General features: G+C 36.7%; 1 protein-coding gene across 5 annotated transcripts in view; it reads right to left on the bottom strand.

Moving 5' to 3' along the window:
* PLEKHF2 (pleckstrin homology and FYVE domain containing 2) overlaps positions 1 to 18,345 on the bottom strand; it is a 720,359-nt gene that overhangs the window by 258,502 nt on the left and 443,512 nt on the right. The window lies entirely within an intron of this gene.

The following is an 18,345-nucleotide window of genomic DNA, read 5'->3' as shown; positions in this document are numbered from 1 at the left end:
ATGCAGGTGGTCTTTTATAGTCACCATAGTAATAATAGATGCTTGGCAACGTGCTAACATGGTTACACCTTATCTTCCTTTAGAATAGAAATTTTTGCTCTCATTTAAAAATTTTAAGAACAAATTTAAAGAGCTTCAATAACTTAATCATGGTTACACAGCTCATAAATGATAGAACTGGGCTTTGAACCGAGGTCCAAATGGCTTTTCAATCTGTGCTCCATGCTATCTCCATGCTTTGGCTTACTGAAGAGTAAAGAGCCAAAAAAGTGGGATCTAAATTGTTATAGAAAGTCTTCTCATGGGTATTGTTACCAATAGCTCTAAGTAATATATGTATGGGTGGTAGACATAAAAGCTCACAAAGCAATCTCCGTCAACTGTCCCTTCAGATGAATGTCCATAACCACTTGCTGGAAAATTACCAAGTTGCCACAGGGGAGGAAAAAGGGGAGGCTCTAATAAATGCTCACTCTTTTGTGGAAGTGGCATATAGACTTCCACTCATAACTCATTGCTCAGAACTGGTAACATGACTCCTAATGACCAAGGGCCAAGAAGTGTCAGGCACCTGTAATCCCAGCTACTCGGAAGGCTGAGACAGGAGAATCACCTGAACCCAGGAGATGGAGGTTGCAGTGAGTGAGCTGAGACTGCATCACTGCACTCCTGTCTGGGCAACAGAACAAGACTCAAAAGGAAAGAAAAGGAAGAAGGAAAGGAAAGAGAAGGGGAAGGGAAGGGGAAGGGAAGGAAGGGGAAGGGGAAGGGGGAAAGGAAAGGAAGGGAGGGAAAGAGAGAGAGAAATGAAGAGAAAAAGAAAAAAGAAAAGTAAGATAAGAAAGGGGTATCTAGAAGAGGAAAGAGAACTACCAAAGGCTTCTATGCGACGTTAATCGCATATTCAGGAAAACAATGAAATAGCTGGTGAAATTATGGCAGAAATGCTTAAGTTTTATTATGCTTAGCTTAGGAATTATCTGAGGAGATCCAGACTTCACCTGTCCCCCTAGATATTCTGATGCTGCAGATTTGGGGGCAGGTCATAGGTATATCCATTTCCACCCTCCTCATGCTGTATGCAGAGGTCCATGGACTACACTGTGAGATATACTAAAATAGGAGGTATGATGAGAAGTGGCCTATGAAGGTCTAGAAAAGAAGAATTGGATCCAGAACCTGAAAGTGTTAGTTTTTCTAGTTAAATAATTGTCCTTAATCTTTAGGGAAGGCAAATAGTGGGTACCTTTAATCAGAGGAGGTGGTTGGTGGCAGTATGGATAGATTGGAAAACCAAAGAGACTACAATGAGAACAACTGGCCTAGGAAGCTACTGCTGCATTGACCTAAGGTATAGTTGGTGAAAACCTGAATTACAGTTGCTACTTTGAGGCTTGCATGTGTACTATTGAAAAATAATAAATAATGGCAACAATTGTTTCGAATTTAAACTAATGAAAATTTTTCAAGATATTTTCTCACTGACATTGTTTAGAATTGCTAATACATGAGGATAATAAAAATCAGATTGACTTTTAGTCAGTTTTATTATTATTTTAAAATCTCTGCAGACACTGCATGTCCCTACTCCATGTAGCTTGGAGTGCCCTGCTCCCATCACTGCACTTTTGGTGTGCCTCTGTGAGGGAACCAGTTTGCAGTTCAAGGAGTTTTGACAAATACATACATCCATGAAACCACCATTACAATCAAAATATGAAAATTTCTATTATCTCCATTGCTGCTCTGTAACCCTTCCCAGCCAGTTCCCAAACTCCACCCTTAGCCTTAGTAACAATTGATCTACTTTCTATCACTATAGATTTGATTTGTCTTATCTAGGGTTTTATATAAATTGAATTATACAATAAGTACTTTTCGTATCTGGCTTCTTTTTCTCAAAAGACTGTTCTTGAGATTCATCAGGCTGTTGCATAAATCAGCAGTTCATCTGTTTCTTTTGCTGAGTAATATTCCATTGTTTACTTGTACTAGAATTATTTATCTGTTAACAAACGCTTGGGTTGTTTTCCATTTGGGGCTATTATGAACAAAGCTAATTCAATTGTTTGTGTAGACATGTCTTTGTGTAGAATGTCTTTGTGTAGACATGATTTTTTTACTTTTTCTGGGCAAATACTTGGGGCTGCTAAAATTGCTATGTCATATGGCAAGTATATGTTAAACTTTATTAAAAACTTGCAAATTGTTTCCAAAGTGATATTATCCTATATTCCCACCAGCACTGTATGAGAGTTCTAGTCACTTCAGACCTGGTGTTATTAGACTTTTTAACTTCGGCCTTTCCAGTGGATGTAATGATATATCATTATTGACCCTTCCCTTTTGGCTGTAAATTTTTTGTAGTATTAGTGATTTGTACTAGATCATTTCAATTATTTTCTTAATACTCTGAGACCCCAAATGTAGCTAAAGGAAGAATTCAAGCTATGATCATTTATAAGGATAAATATAAGGATTGTATTATAAAGACTACTCTTCAACAGTAGTAGGTAGACTCAGGGTTTTAATGATGATGGAAAAACAAAGTTCTAGACATCACTTTTTGGTGAGTTCTACATTTTACCTAGTACTCATTCAAAGACAAGTGGCTATTCCTGAAGTACTGCAATACTTTCTTTTCCTACCTCATATAGAAATACCTATACAAAGCATTGGCTTTTCTTTATAAGGCTTGTTTCATTTCCATATTCCAAGTTAAATATTATTTTTTTCTTTTGAACTAAGCTTATATAACAAAGAAAAGACACTGCAGAGAAAAATCGAGTGACACATCACATAATTCTTTTAGGTTAGGAAGAGGTTTCCTACAGAAGACCAGGAACCAAACTGCTCCAGGGTGAGAAAGAAAACAGAGCTACAGCTATACAGCTGCAAATTGGCTAAGGACATTTATTTTTTCTTTTAACTAACGACACTTTTAAATGGTCATGATTGTTCATGTAATGAAGCTATTTTTGTTGAAGGCTCACTTCCTCAGCTGAAGATGATTTTGTTCCAAAGGGAAAACACACATGTACACACAAACACATGCTCCAATACACACTCAGCTATTGTTGCTAAGGTTTAGGTATGAATTTGCAAAATCCTGCATTCAAACATCTGGTTGGAAGGTAAAAAGTTATCAAAATTGATCATAAGCATAAGCTAACTCTGATATTATTTAATAGTAAATAGTATCCATAAGCAATAAAAATATTCATTTTATTTTATGGCAGAAATTCTGATAATTCTGGAATTCTGGTTATTCTGTTTGAATATACACATTTTTTCCTACCTCTAAGTGGCTATACATAAACTTAGAAATTTAAAGCTAATAGAGGTGAGATACTATCTCACGCCAGTTAGAATGGTGATCATTAAAATTCAGGAAACAACAGATGCTGGAGAGGATGTGGAGAAATAGGAATGCTTTTACACAGTTGGTGGGAGTGTAAATTAGTTCAACCATTGTGGAAGACAGTGTGGTGATTCCTCAAGGATCTAGAAATAGAAATACCCTTTGACTCAGCAATCCCATTACTGGATATATACCCAAAGGATTATAAATCATTCTCCTATAAAGACACATGTGCACGTATGTTTATTGCAGCACTATTCACAATAGCAAAGACTTGGAACCAACCCAAATGCCCATCAATGATAGAATGGATAAAGAAAATGTGGCACATATACACCATGGAATACTATGTAGCCATAAAAAATAATGAGTTCATGTCTTTTGCAGGGACATGGACAAAGCTAGAAACCGTAATTCTCAGCAAACTAACACAGAAACAGAAAACCAAAGACCATATGTTCTCACTCATAAGTGGGAGCTGAATAATGAGAATACATGGACACAGGGAGGGGAACATTACACACCAGGGCCTGTTGGGGGTGGGGGGGCTAGGGGAGGGATAGCATTAGGAGAAATACCTAATGTAGATGACAGGTTGATGGGTGCAGCAAACCACCATGACATGTATACCTATGTAACAAACCTGCACATTCTGCACATGTATCCCAGAACTTAAAGTATAATAATAAAAAAATTATCTAGTCCAATAACCTCATTTTCCAAATTGAAGAAATTTCTCATAGCAGTTTAGTGATTTCTCTCCAAATCCATCCAGTAGTTAGTGAAAAAGTTGAATCTAGAGCCAAGATTGTCATTGCTCAACCTGATATACCATCCTATGTCCCATGGATAGCTAAAAGATAGAGCTGGAGCATAAAGTTTTCTTAAGCAGACTATATTTCTAAAACATTTAAATAAATGCAATTTCCTAATGCCTTAGCAAAATGTAAGCAAAAAATTCTAAAACAAAAGTTTAAGTTCCTTATGGAACTTAAAGTAACTAAAGTTACTTGCAGATGGAATCAGTGTATTCCTCTCTTAGTCTCAATGCTAGAAAACTAAGGAAGTCAGGGTAAGGAGTTCCTTTTTCTCAAAAATTACCTACAAAGAATTTCTATACCATCTCCAACTTTCTAACAGTTAATTCAGTAAGAACATTAATTTTTTTTTTTTTTTTTTTGCAATCAAACATTGCAAAGAAAGAATGGTGGTGTTCTTTTCATTCTAGGTGAACTCACAGGTCTTGGCTTTTCTACATTCAAGACTATATGGGGGAATAGACAGGCTAATGTCCTGCAAAGCCCTAGATCCACAAAGCCTAGATGGATGAAGCAGATAGAAAAATCTTACTGGGGAGGGTTCCCCATGAATTTATATTTCCTAGACTCCCCCATTTTACAGTTTTGGATCAAATAACTAATCCTAAAGTAAATAATCTCCTCATGCCTCCTACCTGACATTCCACACAGCCCAGGTCCCTTCACAATTTGGCTTGAATTTCCTGGAAATTCAGCCGAAATTCAATCTCAGTTTGTGAACCTTGGCAAAGCATTCTGCTGGCCTGCTCCAAGATTCCCCCCAGCAGGCAGCATGGACTCTCCTCCCTCTCAGGAGGACTCAGGGGCTAGGTTTACTGTGTTTGTGTTGGTTGGCCTCCCTAAGTCCAGGGTGACGTCTCCCTTCCCAAAGCTCCATGTCTACCATTCCCTGATGTTGATTACCACCCTCCAGAATGAAAATAAAAATTCTGGGGCCATTTCACTAAAAGTGAAAAATTTTATAGATTTCTTCAAAATGTCCAGTTTAGTCTTGGATTTCCTCCCTTTAGACCCTTCCCCGTTCTCCACCCTTCTCTTCCCTACCCTTAACAACATTCTCACACATCATTTCACCATCTTTTGACATTCTTTTCTTCTAAAAAACCCTCTGGCCACTCTGCCCTTTGCCATAGATTTTCACAACACTATGTGAAAAGCTACCAAGTGTATAAAGACTATGAGAAAGTCTATAAAGTATATATCACTCCTTTTTATCATTTGATTATTCTTGCAAGTTAAAATGGTTTTCTACATAATATTTCTCTATACATGAAGAATTCCTATCAAGAAATTTGCAAAATTAAACCTAATTCTTTTTTTTGAAATATTATCTGCCCTCTCCACAAATTAACAGTTATATTTAGAGCAACTGCAATTGTAATTTTGTGACTACATTAAATACCAAAGTGATTTTCTTAATGTAATGACTGTAAAATTTATAAAATCCATAGAAAATTAAGTGAAAACAAGCCATAAAATTGGTGTTGGGGGCAAGACTGCCATAGCTAAAAAGCATCAAAAAGTTATAATAAGTAAAACATTTTTGTCCCAACATGGTGCTCAATAGATGGACTATACCTTTTTTTTTAAATCCAAAAATATGTAAGAATTTAATTGTTAAGGGTGAAAATTCAAACAGGAATATTTGTTCATTTAGAGAAAAATAGTTTTCAATCTCACAACATGTACTAATATGCTACATGGATTATAAAGTTAAACTTAAAAATAGGAAAAGAGGAAATTTTAAAAACTCAGATTTTATTGGCCTAAAATCCAGTATTTAGAGAAATAGAAATTAAAATAAGATACAATGGTTTACATACTAGCTTCACAAAATGAAAGAAAAATTTAATGTTGATCGTTATATAGAAATAGGCTTTCTTGGCCGGGTGTGGTGACTCATGCCTGTAATCCCAGCACTTTGGGAGGCCAACGCAGGTGGATTATCTGAGGACAGGAGTTCGAGACCAGCCTGACCAACATGGTGAAATGCTGTCTCTACTAAAAATACAAAAATTAGCTGAGCATGGTGGCTTATGCCTGTAATTCCAGCTACTTGGGAGGCTTAGGCAGGAGAATTGCTTGAACCTGGGAGGCAGAGGTTGCAGTGAGCCAAAACTATACCATTGTATTCCAGCCTGGGTAACAAGAACGAAACTCCATCTCAAATAAAAAAGAAAAAAAAAATAGGCTTCCTCACGTGATACTAGTAAGAATTCAAACGGGTAATTTCTGAAAAGCAATTTCAAAAATAGGCATCAAGACCCTTACAACTGTCATACATATACCTAGATATTCAAATGCTAGACATCAGGCCTAAGGCAATAATAAAAAGTTGTGCAAAGATGTGGGTATAGGATGTTCATCATAACAGCATAATTTATAATAGAGGTTGCTTTGTTTTTTAATGGAAATACATGGGCAAGTCAATGTATAAGTGAAGTATCCATACATTTAAGTGAAGGGGCTGAACACTTACAGTTAAATGTTTAAAAAAAAAAAAAAGGCATCTGATGTTACTAAGGTGGCCCTGATTAAGCCAGATCATAGGAAAGATAAAAGATGAAGGTCTGAGATCAATGAGAAAAAGCTCTATATTAAGATCACGTTGATTCCAGATCTCTGAAACTTCATATGCCTGGTTGGCTCCAAAGAAATATTGACTGCCTGGAAAGATTGGTAGACATTCACAAACGAAGCATTCACACCTTCTATAGTAGACACAGTGTCTATTATAAACAGGTGACACTTAACTAAGTTCCATTGTCTTTCACAGACCTGGTTTACACTCATGGGCTGGGTGTAAATGGTTAATAGGCATCGCCTTTTACTCTCACAAGTATGTTGATGATAAACTATATGGTAACTTTAATAACCCATTTATCTTAATTAAATACATTCCATTTATTTTAATGAAATGGTATTTTGACACAGTGGAATATATTGAACAGCATTATGTGAAATAGCTCAATGTAATTCATTACAGTATTTGCTAATGGTGCTGTCCATTATATTATGTTGTTGTTCTGTTTAAGAACTCCTGGAGGCATTTCTCTCTGTTTTCAGCTGCAATGTCACTGTTTCTCTTGAGTATCTGCTATATTTTTGTCTCCTGGACTCTAAATTACAGGATTGGTCATGTTTCCCACTTTGTTTTCAGCCATTGATAGATTCTTGGAATCAAATGTGTAATTCACCTTCAGTGCAATCATGGCCCTCACATTCTAGAAGATAAATAGTTAGTTACCTAATTTCTATTTGACCTCTTGATCTGACTTCAAATACTTGCTTTCATCACATGGGTTAAAAAATAATGGAAGTATCATTCCAATCGCCTACATTACATAATAATAGCAGATTTCTGTACTCCAAAAAATGCATGTCACAATAAGAATGTGATAGGTACCATTAGCATAGATCACATCTGTTACATCATGCCTTTAAACACAGCCCATGTCTTTCCTTTGCTGCATCAGTGATACACCCTCAGAGTTTAGAACAAACAGGAAACCCAAAGCTTATATTCTGATGATGATTGACCGAGTTTATTTCTGTAACTGGCACCTCCTTCCTGTTTTTGTGTTCAGGTCAGTTTTATGGATTCTACAGAAAGCTGTCACTCCAAATGGCACCTGATGACTTTAGTCTCTGATCAGTCAAAGAACATGACATAATTCTTCCTCTGACTGCTAGCAGGTGGCAGAGGCAGCTATTGGTAGATCCTCAAGTAGCAGGGCAAGCCTAGAATTGATTGCTGCATTTGAAACATTGTTTGGCAGAAGGTAGGACTTAAAATAACCAGAAAATAGAGAGTTTGGGCAACAATACACTCTGGTTTTACTTTCCTACCAGGTATCCTTTTAAACTAAGCATCACCATTTCCTCAATTATAAAGACCCCTTTTCTTTTTTAAAAAAATTATCATACAATCTTCACAACTTTTCTGTAAATCCAAAACTATTCCAAAATAAGTTTCTTTCTAAAAAAGGATAGTGCACTTGATCTTAGCCAAAAGGCCGAGAACCGTCAACCAACAGAATGGGAAAAAATTTTTGCAATCTACCCATCAAACAAAGGGCTAATATCCAGAATCTACAAAGAATTTAAACAAATTTACAAGAAAAAACAAACAATCCCATCAAAAAGTGGGCAATGAACAGACACTTTTCAAAAGAAGACATTTATGCAGCCAACAAACAGGAAAAAAAGGTTCATCACTGGTCATTAGAGAAATGAAAATCAAAACCACATTAAGATACCATCTCATGCCAGTTAGAATGGTGATCATTAAAAAATCAGGAGACAACAGACAGTGGAGAAGATGTGGAGAAATGGGAACGCTTTTACTCTGTTGGTGGGAGTGTAGATTAACTCAACCATTGTGGACGACAGTGTGGCGATTCCTCAAGGATGTAGAAATACAAATATCATTTGACCCAGCAATCCTATTACTGGCTATATACCCAGAGGATTACAAATCATTCTATTTTAAAGATACATGCACACGTATGTTTATTGTGGCACTGTTCACAATAGCAGATGTGGAACCAACCCAAATGTCCATCAGTGATAGACTGGATAAAGAAAATGTGGCACATATGCACCATGGAATACTATGCAGCCATGAAAAAAGATGAGTTCACATCCTTTGCAGGGACATGGATGAAACTGGAAACCATCATTCTCAGCAAACTGACGAACAGAAAACCAAACACTGCATGTTCTCACTCATAAATGGGTGTTGAACAATGAGAACACATGGACACAGGGAGGGGAACATCACACACTGAGGCCTGGAGGGTGGAAGGCTAGGGAGGAATAGCAGGGTGTAGGGGGATTGGGGAGGGATAGCATTAGGAGAAATACCTAATGTAGATGATGGGCGATGGATGCAGCAAACCACTACCATGGCACGTGTATTCCTATGTAACAAACTTGCACAATCTGCACATGTACCCCAGAACTTAAAGTACAATAAATAAATAAATAAATAGTGGATAGTGTGTTTTTAAAAAATTATATGTGCTAGCTGTTAATGATGCTGACCAAATATCTGCAGATCTCCAGATTCCAGGCACATAGTAGGATTGCACTTCCAGGACTCCTGGTAGTCACGTTACTACCTCTGGCCAATGAATTGGGCTGCAAGTATTTCCTGACATAGCAATTAGTTCCTGCTATAAGATACTCCTTTCCCGCTGACACAGGAATTGAGAATGTTCTATATAGTGAATGTTTCACCATCATGTATCTTGAGTAATGATGAAGAAACAGAGGAAAGTCCCAACTCTCCATCAGTGGATGTGATGATTAAGGTGTGAAACTTTATTTTTCAATCCACTGAAATTTGAGAACTTCTCTTTCCCACAACATAACTGAGCATGTGCTGATGCAGCATGCCAAGACTTTAGATAGAATAAAGTCCAAGTTTATTTAAGTGTTCACTGTATTTACGTGTGTGAGAGAGAGAGAGAGAGAGAAGTTTATTAAATAAGCCCTTATACATTATTATTTTTTTTTCAGACAGAGTTTCACTTTGTTGCCCAGGCTGGAGTGCAATGGCATGATCTCAGCTCACTGCAACCTCCGCCTCTGAGCTTCAAGTGATTCTCCTGCCTCAGCCCCGAGTAGCTGGGATTACAGATGTGCACCACTACACCTGGCTAATTTTTTTATTTTTAGTAGAGATGGGGTTTTACCATGTTGGCCAAGTTGGTCTTGAACCCTTCACCTTGTGATCCACTCAGCTGGGCCTCCCAAAGTGCTGGGATTACAGGTGCCAGCCACTGCACTCAGCCCGCACTATTTAGGATAACCTTATGTTTCTGTTTGTTCAAAAAACTTCAGGTTAACATCCATTGTCATAGAGTAATTAACCAGAAAGTTGCCTTTCATTAAGTGCCCCCATTTATGCAATAAATTATAGTCACACTAGGACTAGTCATCTCTAGCAAATGTTAGATTTCATAGTATATATTTTCTGCAAAAACCTCAATGCAAACCTCCATCTTATTTTCATAACTTAATTTTTTACCTTCTCTCATCTTTCTGATTTATTTGGAAATTTATCCATTTTGTTGTACTACCTTTAATTTTCTATTAAGAAACAAACAGATGTATACAATTCATTTTAAGTATTTCCTTCCCAACTAAGTTTATTAAAAATAAATTTTTAGTTTTTCAAATATGTTTGAAAAATTATAAATGCATTTCTCTCTTTTACTTTTATTACATGCCCTCCTCCATTTAATATCATTACCCTTCACATTCCAGAAAAGCAGCTCATTCTGGTGACTGATTAACCTTGAGATTAACTAGATAGTGTGTTGTGAGTGTTGTATTAGAACTTTTAGTTGTAAGCAACAGAGGGAAATTCTGGCTGAGTTAAGAAGAAAACTGAATTAATTAAGAAGATAACAGGTAACTTACAGTTTTAATAGTAGAGCTTGAAGGTCAGCAGCTATGTAAAATCCCCCATCTAGAACCCAGTGAGGAAACAGATTCTATTGATTGGCCCTTTAGCCATAAAGAACAGGTTCTTTTTATTTTTTCAGTTACTAGCTCCTGAATTAAATTCTGACATAGGTATTACTGATTGACATGTTAAGTGACTGTGTTCTACTGCAAATAGGTTGGAAAAGCAAAAATCCAGCATTTTCAGCTTCTATAGTACAAGACAGTCTTTAATCCACACCAAGTCACATAGGATGCAAAATTAAACAAGTATTCCCTTGACCTTTTTTTTTTTTTTTTTTTTTGAGACAGAGTCTCACTCTGTCACCAGGTGCCAGGCTGGAGTGCAGTGACGTGACCTCGGCTCGCTGCAACCTCTGCCTCCCGGATTCAAGCAATTCTCCTGCCTCAGCCTCCTGAGTAGCTGGGACTACAGGCACATGCCACCATGCCCAGCTATTTTTTTTGTATTTTTAGTAGAGACGGGGTTTCACCATGTTGGCCAGGATGGTCTCGACCTCTTGACCTCGTGATCCACCTGCCTCGGCCTCTCAAAGTGCTGGGATTACAGGCGTGAGCCACTGCGCCTGGCCTCCCTTGACTTTTTACTAAGAGTTTATATGCTAAACCAGGATGAGTGAAGAGCCAAAATAAATAGAAATGTCTATTTTAGGCAGTGAAATTCAATACAAAAATGCAAGTGATCATTATGCTGTGTACACATGTGACATTGATCTGTTTTGCGGTTCAAATATCTACAGACCTATACACCTAGACCACAGCTACTAGATGAAGAGCCAGATGTACTCACGCACTTTACACCAATTTCCAAATTCTTCCTTCACTAATGACTGCATAGACAATGACTAAACAGAAGGCAAATATCTTTCTTTTTTCATAAAAAAAAAAAAAATCTGCATTAACATCACCATCCATAAATTTAGAAGAAATAACAGCAATTCTCATGGACAAAGCTAGCCCCAGAGTTAGTAACAAGCCCACCTGCCTATTTGCCTGGGTCATTTCCACCGTGAATCCATTTACCCAAAGTACTACCTAGATAAACATTAATATGCTAAGTAAAAACTGTTACTCCTCAAACTGAAGTCAGAAGCCAGCTTTTCTAGTCAGTCACAATGTGTCTTTGTATATCTATTGGTGACATTTTTACCAACTGTGAAATAAGACATTTGACAGCAATAAGATCCTCAAAGCCCTTCCAGATCACAAATACTATGATACAGCAAATCCTTTCTTAGATAATTAGGCAGGATTGGGGCCAGATACAACCTCTTGACCTAAGCATGGTGTTAGTACATGGCAGACACTAAATAAATGTCAGCTGAATAAGTGAATAAATAGTGGCTAGATGAACCAATGAATGAATGATGAATGAATGAATGTTTCCTTGATTCTTTGTTTGTTGAATGAAGTATAACGAGGCCAAGAAACAGCCCTCCATTGAACTCCCTATGATTATCTTTTACCTTTCCAATTAATCCATAGGCCTTTCCCTTTCCCCAGACTAACACTGTCACTAAGAACTGCTTAGCTGAGATGCTCTAACCATACCTTTCTTTTCCCTTACTTTTAATAAAGCCTATTAAAATACATTTCACACATCATACCATTCACCCATTTAAAGCATACAATTAAATGATTTTTAGTATATTCACACAGTTGTGAAAGCATTATCACAATCTAAGTTTAGAACATTTTCATTATTCCTCCTGAAAAAACTTCATATACATTAACAATCACCCTCCATCCCAACCCCCAGCCCTAAGCAACCACAAATCAACTTCAGTTGCAATAAATTTCCCTATTCTTTACATTTCACATAAATGTAATCAGAAACTAGGTACTCTTTCTAACTGGCTTCTTTCAGTTAGTATAGTTTTTTATGGGTTGGTCATGTTGTAGCACTTATCAATGTGTCATTCCTTTTTATAGCCAAGTAACACTTCATTGTATAAATACACCATTTTTATTTCTTTATTCATCAGTTGATGAGCATTTTAGCTGTTTCCACCTTTTTTACTTTTCTGAAATATAGCTATTATAAAATACATAATGCTGCTATGAACATTACCATACCAGTTTTTGTGTGAATGCTGTTTTCATAATTATCTTAAGCAAATGCCTAGGAATGGAATTGCAGGATATTATGGTAATTCTAAGTTTAATCTTTTGAGGTACTTCCAGACTGTTTTTCCCAAGTGGCTGCACCATTTTACATACCCACAGCAAGGTATGAGGATTCCAACTTCTTTATGCCCTCGTCAGCACTTGTTATTATCTGTCTTTTTGATCATAGCCATCCTAATAGGTGTGAAGTGGTATCCCATTGTGGTTTTGATTTACATTTCTCTGATGATTAATGATGTCGAGCATCTTTTCATATGTTTATTGACCATTTGTATGCCTTCCCTGGACAAATGTCTATTAAGGTCCTTTGATCATTTTTAATTGGGTAATTTGTCTTTTTATTAGAGTTATAAGAGTTCTTTATATATTCTATATATAGGTCCCCTATTAGATTCATGACTTGAAAATATTTTCACTTGGGAGGCTGGGGCAGGAGAATCGATGGGGCAGGAGAATCGATTGAACTCAGGAGGCAGAGGTACAAGATTGCACCACTGCACTCCAGCTTGGGTGACAAAGCGAGACTCTATCTTAAATATATATATATATTTTTTATATATATTTACTCGTTCTATGGATTGTGTTTTCACATTCTTTATGGTGTCCTTTGCAGCACAGAAGTTTTTTTTTATTTTGGTGAGGTTCATTTTCTGGAAGTTTCTAATATTCTAGGAATTTAATTTTGGGGGCATACAGTTGTTCATAACACCCTTTATAACGCTTTTTATTTCTTTAAGGTCAGTAATGATCTCCCCTCATCCATTCTTGATAATTTGATTTTTCTTCTATTTTAGATTTTGTTGATTTTCTTTATTGTTTTCTAATCTCTGTTTCATTAATCTTCACCCTAATCTTCACTATTTCCTTTCTTATACTTTAGACTTAGTTTCCTCTTCTTTTTCCAGTGTTTTTAAGTGGAAAGTTAGGTAATTGATTTTATTTTATCTTATGTTTGTTGGAGACAGAGTCTCACTCTGTGGGCCAGGCTTGAGTACAGTGGCACAATCTCAGCTCACTGCAACCTCTTCCTCACAGGTTCAAGAGATTCTCCTGCCTCAGCTTCCTGAGTAGCTGAGATTACAGGTACGCACCACCACACCTGGCTATTTTTTGTATTTTTAATAGCGACAGGGTTTCACCATGTTGGTCAGGCTGGTCTTGAACTCCCGACTTCAGGTGATCTGCCCATCTAGGTCTCCCACTGCGCCTGGCCACCTCTTCTTTTTAAATAAAGGCATTTTCAGCTGTAAGTTTTCTCGTAAACATTGCTTAAGCTTCATCCTATAAGTTTTCGTATGCTTTTCTTCATTTCCATTTATCTAAAAGTATTTTCTAACTTCCTTTGTGACCCATCGGTCACTTAAGAGTGTATTGACTAATTTCCACATATTTTTGGATTTCAAAAGCTTCTTTCTATTACTGATTTCTAAGTTTACACCAATGTGGTCAGAGAGCACACTTACATGATTTCAATATTTTTTTAAATTATCAAATTTGTTTTATATCTTATCAATAGTATATAGTCTATTGTGGAGAATGCTTCATGTTCACCCACACAGAATACATATTCCATTGTTGTTGGAAGGTGTTCCATACATGTCTGTTAGTTATAGATGCTTAACAGTTTTTATCTTCTGTTCTATTCATTATTGAAAGTTGGATATTGAAGTATCCAAATATTATTAAATTGTCTTTTTCTTCACTTGTGTCAGATTTTGCTTTATGTATTTTGGGGCTATGCTGTAGGGCATGTATATGTTTATATTATTATATTGTTCTGATGGATTGACTTTTTGATCATTATGAAATATCCCTCTTTATCTCTAGTAACTTTTTTTGTTCCTAAGTCTATTTTGTCTATTTAATATGGCCATTCTGGCTTTCTTTTTGTTGTTTTTGAATGATATATCTTTCTATATTCTTTTGTATTAAAACTATTTTTATCTTTGAATTTATACTATGTCTCCTATAGACTGCTTATTGCTAGACCCTGTTTATTTATGCAATATGACAATCTCTGACTCTTCTCGTCCACTCACATTTAGATTCCTTAGTCCATTCATATGTAATGTTACTATTGATACTAGTTGGGTTGACATGTCATTTTGCATTTTGTTCTCTGTACATTACATGTCTTTTTGGTCCTCTCTTCCACTTTTATTGCTTTCTTTTGCTTAAATGAATTAATATTTTAATTCCTTTAATAATTTCCTCACTACTGTTTCCTAGTTATTTTCTAAATGATTGTTGTAGGGATTATTATACACACTTTAATTTGTAAGAATATACTTCAGATTATACTAACTTAATTTCAGTAAAATATAATAGTTTTTCTATATACTTCTATCCTCACTTTCTCTTTTTTGTACTATTATTATTATGCATTTTAAATCTAGGCATGAACTTTCCTACACTCTGTTTCAAATAAAGTCAGTTCCTCTGGGGAGAGCTTGGAGCACTATGTTCATATGATCTCTGTCCCTGGGCAATACCTCTGTACCACCACTCCAAAACTTGGGGCTGTGACGACAATCTACTTCTTTCAAATGACACCTCTGCTTTATGAACAGGGTACTAGGCTAGGGCAGCCGCCTCTGGGTTTCTCAGCTTCCTTTCCTCTCCCAATGTGTAGCCTCAATTCTACAAGCAAGACTGGATAAGAAAAATCAGGACTACAATATTCTTGGCCTGCCATGCTTGGGGTAGAGCTTTTACCCTATAAGGGGTGACTAGGGAAACTAAACTCCAGGCACCTCAGCCACTATTTCTGGAAATAAAGCCTCTGCAACATTGACCTGGGACAGGGAATGAGAAATTCTGGTGACCTGCATCTCCCAGAAAGATAACATAGCTCTCAATCAGGAGCTAGGGGGAGAGAGATCCTCGTGTTATTGGCTACACACACTTGGAGTAGAGATTCATCATGCTGGACAGGGAGTAGTAAAAGAGCAGGTTTTGACTCAGACACACAGACTTCTGCAATTCTTACTGAAACAGAGTAGATTTTATTGAATACATTTTTCTTCATTTATTCTTGAAGCATAAATGTACTTTATCCAAACACATTTATAATTATATGATCTTAGAACAATTTCCAAAGATTTCAATTTTTCTTTTTTAGTAATTTTCACCAGTTATGGTTGTTTCATTGGACAGAAGGTCTACAAAGCTCATCACTTCACCATTTCAGCTGTCATCTCTCATACATCCTAAATAATGATTTAAATTTCAAAAAGTTTTTATTGCTATGGCATACAGTTTGTATTATAAAACCTTCCTAAAGTTTAAAAAATGCTGTTTTTCTTTCTTTCTTCTTCACTATCATATTGTTCACTTCATCAAAGAACCAACTTGAAGAATCAGAAAAATCAATCCTGTTGATTTTTATATAACACCCTAGGAGCCACTGAGTCACTGACCTACAGCAGTTTTGGAATAACTTTCAGGATGTACATGGGCTACCTTGTTTCATATAAGATCAAAAATTCAGCTTCAATTTTCTTCCAAATTTTTTGTCTTTAGTTTTAAGCATGCTTACGATGACATGCTTTACTCTAAGCTTCTCTCTTACAAAGCATTGAGTGTACAACATTCACACATATGCCCAGAAATGTGATACTGTAATGGTCTAGTAGTGTGACATCCACTCTAACATAGTGAGACACATTCCACTGTAATGTAGCCTTCAAATCTTGGCCAGTTTCTTGGTATCACCATGTGCTTACTGAATAGTTGGCAAAATCCAGTTCTGTCAACAGTTTAAACACATTCATTGCGATGCTTTTATTGTTTCCTACATTTTGCTTGTCTTAGAAACAGAATACCAAGCATGTTTATACTAACACGGTATTTCTGATTATTAATGCAGTTATATAAGGTCCTAGACAACTTACCAATTGTAAATTTAATGAGTATATTCCATCCTAACTCATTAGTCATGACTCAAACTAGCACCAGCAAAGGACTGGCCCTAGTAGAATTATACTTGATGTCCTCTGCCTTTTAGTTGATGGAAAACCATTGATAAATCACCATGAGTAACATTGTACTCAGTTGTGTCTTTTAGTTGGAAGAAAAAACATTGATAAATCACCGTGAATAACATTTTAATCCATTATGCACTCTCTTGGCAGTTGTCTGATATAAACTTAATTTTCAGGGATTCTGAGTGAATCTATCCAGCAGTTCTCAGCCTTACCCAATTCTCCACCTTACCCAAAATTCCAATATGTAGCTGGTCCAAGGAAATTTCTTTTAAGCATTTTGATATATACATGCCTTTGTGTTTAAAAATTATAATAATAACATTGGTGTCTCTTTGTGGAGCTCCACTCCCATCTCCAGAGTGGGTCTGCCTTTCCCAGTCCACTGACTCAAATGTTAATCTCCTTTGGCAACACTCTCATAGATATACCCAAGAACAATGTGCGGCATCCTTCAATCCAATCTAGTTGACACTCAATACTTACCATCAGAAAAGGGGATTAAAAGGAACAGTTTCTGTTCACCTGGGTCATCCGTCCCACAACGTAGCACAGCATAGTGCCAAGAGAGTAGCCCCTGTGCTCGTGAAAGAGAGTAGAATGAACATCTGGATTCCTTAGCTTTATGGGACATTGCCCAGGAGTCCTATTTCTGCCTTACTCCCTACAGATCACCAAGGGATAGATATAACTGATTAGTCTGGGGATAGCTAGGAGCAAATAAAGGGGTGGAGGCTCACAGCAACCACCACACAGATCTCAAAAACCATCTGCATATCCTACTAAATGGCTTGCAAACTCCACCAAAAACCAGTGGGATGCATCCCCTAACCACCCCTAAATAGCTAATATGTGTCCCAAGCACACCACATTTAACCCTGGGACAGTGCACACAAGACTCCACAGACACTGGGCTTCCACAGAGGGTTCATGCAAACTCCTGCAAACAGCATATGGATATCAGCAGTCTACTTAACTCTGCAGGATTGGAAGAAGGTGTGTGATCTTGAATACCTTAGGGTGCTGCTCTGGGAAAAATGCATAAGAAGTTCTCAGAACTTGCCCTAAATGTGTGGCATAAGAGAAGGTACATAATTCTAACATGCCCCCTCCAAGAAGAAACAAGAAGAATTGGGTAAACATGTCTATTTTTAAAAAAAGAAAAAGAAAAACACCTGGGAGATCCCCAGAATCTCTGGTTGGGCTGAATGGTGAAAGTCTTTCTCTCCTGAAGCACTCGTTAAAGAGTTGAGGAGAGAAATGCTTCTTCAAAACAAAGGCAGCAATGGAAGACCTCAAGGAATACGAAGACTCAAGGAAACAATACCAGTAAAAGAACAAAATAAAGCTCCAGTGGATGATCCCAAAGAAATTGAGCTTTACAAATTTCCTGACAAAGAATTCAAAATAGTCATCTTAAAGGTTCTTAGTGAACTACAAGAGAACACAACTAAGTGAAATCAGGAAAACTATACACAATAAATTTTGAAATAAGAATTTTAACAAAGTGATAGAAACAAAATAGAAATTCTGGAGCTGAAGCATACAATGACTGAACTGAAAAAAATTAATAGAGAGCTTC

This window comes from Aotus nancymaae, unplaced genomic scaffold, assembly GCF_030222135.1.
Source record: "Aotus nancymaae isolate 86718 unplaced genomic scaffold, 86718_ANA_hifiasm-v0.15.2.pri h1tg000036l, whole genome shotgun sequence".
Lineage (NCBI taxonomy): Eukaryota > Metazoa > Chordata > Mammalia > Primates > Aotidae > Aotus > Aotus nancymaae.
This window is presented reverse-complemented; position numbering and strand designations above follow the sequence as displayed.